Here is a 7,500-nt window from a genome sequence, read left to right as displayed (position 1 = left end):
AACACAGACATGATATAATACCTTCTATTGGACCAGCATAGGTTTTGCAGTTACTCAGGCTTTCAGACTAGCAGGAACCAATCATCAGGAGTCATATTATTGATGTCAGACACAGTGCTTACATTCACTTGTGCCTAAAAAAGGAAGTACATGTTATTTCTTTCTTTCTTAATGGAAAAGTCTCTGTTTTTGTGATTCCACAGAAATATTCTATAAAAGAAAGGAATGTTGACTTTACTGAAAATACCATACTTCGGTCACAAAGACGACTAGAAAACATGTCTGCCAAACACAAAACAGAACAGAAATGTGCACTTGAGTAACTAAGAAATGTCGGACAACCTGTAAACTAAGCTATTGAAATTCTAACTATTTGATCACTATAAATATAACCCTATCAGAAATGTCTTCAAGAGGTTTTACCATTCTGATAGTAAAATAGTGGCAAATGAAGGCATAATAGTTAAAATGGAGAAAAAGATATACAGGACTGCACAATAAACCTTCTCTTTAAGAAGCTAGCCTACAATCTGCCCGTGATTTTATGGAACACATACCATACCCTAGACCTTTGAAAAAAGTTTCAAATTTCCCAAACATATCAACAAATTGCAATGCTTATAATTGTAATAATGTTGACATCTTGTATATTTAAAGAATCATCAAAATTCAAAATTAATTCGGGTACAAAGAAATCAGTGAATAGGTAGGTGCTCATGATGTTGTTACTAACTGAAAATTTGAAATTTTACATATTTTTCCACTTAATGTAAAAACAAATAATATAAGAGTACTTATAATAAGCTATTTATTTATTTAGTTAGTTAACATTTGTTGACTTGGAAAGTCTGACTAGGACAGAGCCTTATTTCAGCAAAGGACCAGGGAATGTGGGAGGATACCAAAGTACCCAGAGGAAACCCACATGAATGCAGGGAGGACATGCAGACTCCACACAGAAGGCACCCCAGCCGACCTGAGAACCTCTAGCTATGAGGCAACAATGTTATCTGCTGCACCACTCTATGTCTGTGTGTGTGTGTGTGTGTGTGTGTGTGTGTGTGTGTGTGTGTGTGTGTGTGTGTGTGTGTGTGTGTGTATATATATATATATATATATATCTGTATATATATATATATATATATATATATATATATATATATGGGTTTCATACACTAGATCGAATTTTCACTAATTTGAAATAGTGCATGGAATGCTCACTGCAGCAAAAGTGCACTTAATTGAAAGTGAACAGGTGCTGTACTGAACTTCCGTGCGGTACTCACAGACCTTAGGGTTAGGGCACAGGTCATAGTAAGTGGATAGTCCTACGGGCTATCCCCTTACCATTACCTTTGCCCTAACCCTAAGGTCTGTGATGACTGCAGCGCAGTGAAGGACATAGCAATGTCCTCCACTATGGTGCGATAGTCATGAACCTTAGGGTTATGGCATGGGTTAGGGTTAGGGTAAGGGGATATATATATATATATAGATATAGATAGATATATAGATATAGATATGCTGGATGGACTTTAAATCACTGTATGGAAACCAAATATATAAGAGCTTTTAAGTTGTTAACCAAGGCAAAGAAATTAACTTAGTTGGATATAAACATTTCAAATCAGACTGGATAAAATACATTTTGTGTGTCAGATTTCATAATCTATCTTAATAAGTTGTTTTAACTGTTGTTTCTAAATGCTTTTGTCAGTGAATACAACTTTGTAAAGACAGAAGGACTTATTCCAAAAAACTTGTTGTCATTATAAGTGACCACTTACACTGAGAGCAGGTCTTTTGGAATCTAGCCTTTGGTGTAAGCCTGCTTTTAGAAAGGACTTACACTGAAGTAGGTCGCTTAGACTAAGAGGAAGTCCTTCAGAATCAAGGAAGACTTACACTGAGAGCAACTCTTTTGGAATCTAGCCCAAAGTGTTACTATAGAGGCTATATTAAATATAAATATACATTTCTACATCATATTTAACAAAAATAGTAGTAATTCATTAGGCAAAGGTTCTAAAAACTATACAGATCGAATGCTTATATATCCCTTGTATAAAGGCTATATTGTTGTGTTATTTAATATATTTTCTTATTTACCTTTTTATGCAGTATGTGTGTGTACATATATGTATGTGTATGTGTATATACACACACACACACACACACACACACATATATATATATATATATATATATATATATATATATATATATACACATGCATATATAGCCACATATCATTTTGAGAAACAAGCATTGTCCAGACTATTAACAGATGTTGCTGCTTTACTGTTAATTTGCTTATCTGTAAATCTGATGTTGGGTTGTCAGAATGTCCATCAACACCTGCAAAAGAAGGATGATATCAGACACTGGAAAAAGTATTTTAAAAATACATGAATTACATTATTATTACATTATTATTCCTCAAAAGACAACTCCTCATAATCTGTTTCGTATGCATCAGGTAGCAGTTGGCCAAGCATTCTGTACTCATATATATTTTTCTCCTTATTTCTAGTAGTGTTTATGTATGGAGTGGGATTGCTCCACCTTACTAATATGTGTGAATCCTAAGTCTGCCCCTACCTGTAATCCAACCCTATACCTTAACTTAGAAAAACCCTTTCCATAAAACTACATCTATACAAGGCACATAGATGCACACTACACACATTATCACAAATGCATAGCACTAAATCTTTTCCATTACCTAGCCCTTACTCTAACCCCTCCCCCCCACAGACGTCTTCCTGTAATACTGAAACTTTCATTGTATCCGAAGGTTTCAGCAATAGAATACCAAACCCACACTTACCTCAGCCATACACATTCAGTCACACTTGTTTTGACAAACCCTTCACTTGATAAAATGTTCATTCAACTACTTTTCCAGCGACTTTCAGTACTCAACAAAATGGCTCTTCAGTCAGTTGTAACTAATTATACGTGTGTGTGTGCGTGTGTGTGTGTGTGTGTGTGCGCGTGCGTGTGTGTGCATGCGCGCGTGTGTCTGTGTGTGTATATATATATATATATATATATATATATATATATATATATATATATATATATATTCATTTAGAGAGAGAGAGATAAATACATATGGTGTGTGTGTGTGTGTGTGTGTGTGTGTGTGTGTGTGTGTGTGTGTGTGTGTGTGTGTATAAATGAATCTGCAGAAATTAGTTTAAACTTCAGTAGAGCAACACTAAGAGCACTGACCACACAAGGATGAAAAAAAAAGATTGACATTCTATTTGCACAGTCTTGAGGTATACAAAAGAGATGTAGTGTTTTTTTTGCAAGGGGGAAAGTTCCCCTGCACACCCATGTGGGGGAGCTGTACTTCCACAACCCCTGCTACTCATGTATATTAACACTCAGATTGCAAAATCCCTAGGGAAAGGGCATTTCCCCCAACCTAAGGGGTACTGACCTTGCACACTTTATTGACCAAAGTATGTTGACACATTAGACAGTGACATATTGAAGTTTCATTTAGTACATGTTCTCCCAGATAGATAGATAGATAGATAGCTAGATAGACAGATAGATAGATAGATAGATAGATAGATAGATAGATAGATAGATAGATAGATAGATAGATAGATAGATAGCTGTATCATTGTCGAAATAGTGCAGTTCAGGAAATAAGTAGTTTTTACATCAAAGAGTACCTGGATATTTGTCATGCTATGCAGATATGCATACAGCTACACAGTGACTTGTCTGCCCGCATTCTTTTGTGCAGTCTAAGTTATAGTACCACATATTATTTTTGATAGCTGTTTAGCAACAGAAAGAAATTTTATGAATTTGGAATGAGGTGTTGTCATTGGAATACACAGTATGCAGCCTGGTTGTCTAATTCATAATAATTTGTGAGTCATGGAGTAGCTGAACTTATTGAATTCATTTACAGAACGTCAGCCAAGAAACAGTTAATTCAGCAGTTATATCTACTGTGGAACATCACAAACAGCATGTTATGTTTTTTTTCTCTGGTTTTAGATCATCATTGAGCTGGGTATCACTAGTCATAATAGTGCGCATAGACACTTATGACCCATTGCTCCTCATTATACTTTGAGAAGGATCTGAGTCTTTTACTCACACACACACACCCACACACACACACACACACACACACACACACACACACACACACACACACACACACACACACATATGTAGTATCCATTTATTTTCTTACATTGATAATATAGGTTCTTAGGTGTTTACTAAGCTAACAACCACAAGGGCCTTTTTAAGCCTAGCCATGCATTCCAAATCTCTGACAAGTTCTGGTACCCTTGATAAGTGTAAGCAAGGGCTTAGGAGATGAAACATCCATAAGCAGCAGCCTGGGAGATGAACCATTCACAGGATGCCTGTGTCCATTAGAGACATAGGTGCCTAACCAGGTATGAATTTGCTGTTCCCCATCCAATTGTGCAAGTTACACTTGAATCGGGTTAAGTAGGAATTCTACTTCATATGGATGTTGTATTGTCAAGAGTTAAAAAAAAAATGGCAAATAAAAACAGCTTAGGCTGAGCTCAGTGAAACCTAGCCTAAAAATTTAAATTTGCCAAGATGCACATTATATTATGTGCAGTGAATGAGTTTAAGTATTGTTTCATATATCAGCAAACACTTCCAACTGAACTAAGAAAGAAAGATGTTTTAGAGAAATTGTTTTTACTGCTTAATAAGAAACATGTCCACTTTGTGCAAAATGCATGAATGAGACAGTTTGGAATGTACACAGAATGTTTCTGCTCTGATGACAAAACTGGTGTCAGCCATTATACAAATATTCTTTTGCAAATACTAGTGCATCTTGTCACTTACTCATTAATCTGGAAAGTAGCCCACCACACAGATGTTAAGTGTTTTAGTGCCTGACATATGTTGTTACTGTAAGATGAAATGTAGGGTAATCAAGTACATATAGATAACCGCAAGTCATGTTGTCATTACAAAATGTGGTTTGGTTATAATAAATCACATGATATCTCCAAATGTTTAACAGTGGCAATTAATGTCGTGTAAGAGGCTCACTAGTCATGTAATGTTTGTAAGTGATGTACTGCAGGTTGCAGATGTGCCCAAAAGAAATTATAAATACTGCTTCCTGCAGGAATTGTTCTCTTCACTGTATTATAAAATTATGCATTGACATTTGGCCAGCTTCTGCATACTGAAACTGTGGTTTGCCAAATTCTAGCTACGGGTATGATATAGATGAGGGAAGAAGTGTTTTAGTGATCTTATCTCAAAACACAGTCTCAGAAAACTGCATGGGGTGATGTTTATCACATACTGCTAGTATTGCAAATATAATGACATTTGTCTTTGTTAGTAATATAGTCAAGATATAATTATTTTGTTATATCTGAAATCTCACCCCTTTCCATTTTGACTACTGGCACATATATTGTGCATCTGCCAGATGATCTTGGGGAACTGTTATTACTGAATCCACTGATGCCACATTAATGAATACATAACAGGGTTCTGTGTTTGGTTAGGGATAAAAGTGGCATTGTGGATATATATAATATATAATAATGTATGCTGCTAGGCCAATTTCCCAGTATTTAATGGACAAGGACCTTACAGAGCAACTTCAAGCTTCATTCATACATCGACTTTTTCTTTTGCAATTGCATTACCAAAAACATCTACTAGATAGTATACATACTCTGAGAATTGTTACTATTTCCTTTGGAAATAGAGCAGGCCATCACCTAATTAGTTCCTCCCTATCCACACTTCAGCAACCTGAGTGCTTGCCTCTAGTCCTGAACCCAGGTCCTAGGTAGTACTGAGAAAATCAGTATGTAGCCAAGATAGGCACATATTTTATACCTGTTGTTATACTTGAGTGTGCCCGTACATTTATTTTACAAGAATTAATGCATTTATCAAAGTCTCAGGTTGCCAAATCTGTAACTTGACTAACTGAAACTGTTGAATGAAAATAGTTAACTCTGAGATAGAATGGAACTGCACTCCTTGCAGGACCCATATTAGAGCTTTGCTTCCTGGAAGTGCAGTCAGCATATTCACTGGGGTTTCAATGTTTTTTCTTCACTGAGTTGTAGCTCAATGTATCGTTGCTTCAAAACAGTGCCAGCTGTGTAAGAATTGTTGAATGTAGATTTTATCAAGTGGTGAGTTTGCCAAGTTCTAGATTCTGAATGGTAAGGGAGGTTATTTATATTAATGCCAAGACTTTTGGATGTTTTGAAAGTATCATCAGTAAGGGTTAGGCGTGTCTGTGTGTGTATGTGTGGGCACATGTCCACATGCATGCATGTGTTTGTGTGTGCATGTGTGCACATGCAAAGCCATATCATGGTCAAATTTGGCCCTAGACAGGGTTTTTACAGCAAAAACATTGACAGTCATTTGCTAAACAAAACAAAACAGTCTCATAATGAAAACAGGCATAGCATGAACAACAGTAAACAACTATTCCCTTGAAACTCACAGCTCTTGAAAATGCATCTGGCAGCCATGTTGCAGCACATGCTCGGACTCATAGTCAAACTACGTATAGCAAAGCACTAGTTGGCATTATAGGAAGGGTACAGGAATTCAAAAGAAATGTATAATGCATTTTCTAACAGCTTGGGACAGGCCATAGGATATGTGTCCCTTTTCAGGAGTAGTGAGGAGAACACTCAGGGGAAGTAACTTGATCAGAGTCAAATAGTCAATAAATGAAGGCTGAAGGAATCAAATCCTGCACTATAAAAGTAACTCATAGCCTTTCTTGTCCAAGCAGACTATTGTAGCCAAACAATGCAGTTCATACCTGCATACTGCAAAAAGCAAGGTTAACTAAAATGTATGCACAGTTAAAATATTAACATTAAACTCTTACACTTCACACCATCCAGTTTATTCACAGCCAGGTAATAAACACTGTCAACAGTCAACAAAATAAATAAACCAAGAATTGTACCCAAAGAACATGACTCTTATGATGAAGTCCCTGTTTGCTACAATCAGTTCCTTCCTTTAGATCATAACTACAGTGGGTTCAAGAACCAAGTATTTATAAACACACACAACCATCCATTACAGCCGCTTGCATAACTGTACAACTCAGATACCTGCTTAACAACAAGAGAATGAATACATTCGTAAATAATGGTCTGGAAATGTATCTCAGTTCACTGCTGTCAAAGCCATACAGTAGAACCCATTGCAAACTTCCTCTAGCCTCTCAGTTTCTTAGCTCAAATCAAAGACAAGGACCTTGAAATCAGGAACATATTTTTAAATATTTATTTTTTACATTTGGAAAGTTGTTAGAATAAAACGCTTTGCATTTTCTGAAGGACACAGTCTGAAACTCGTGCCTAATCATTATTTAATAACTGTAGTTCACAACAGTTTGTCAGAAAGCAACAGATTTTTACAAGACATAGACAAAAATACCTCCCAACTTCTTTGCTCAAGAATTATAGA

Source organism: Protopterus annectens, chromosome 15.part0 (genome assembly GCF_019279795.1).
Source record: "Protopterus annectens isolate FY-2018-M chromosome 15.part0, PAN1.0, whole genome shotgun sequence".
NCBI classification, from domain to species: Eukaryota; Metazoa; Chordata; order Ceratodontiformes; family Protopteridae; genus Protopterus; species Protopterus annectens.
The sequence above is the reverse complement of the archived record's forward strand: the minus strand, read 5'-3'. Positions refer to the sequence as shown.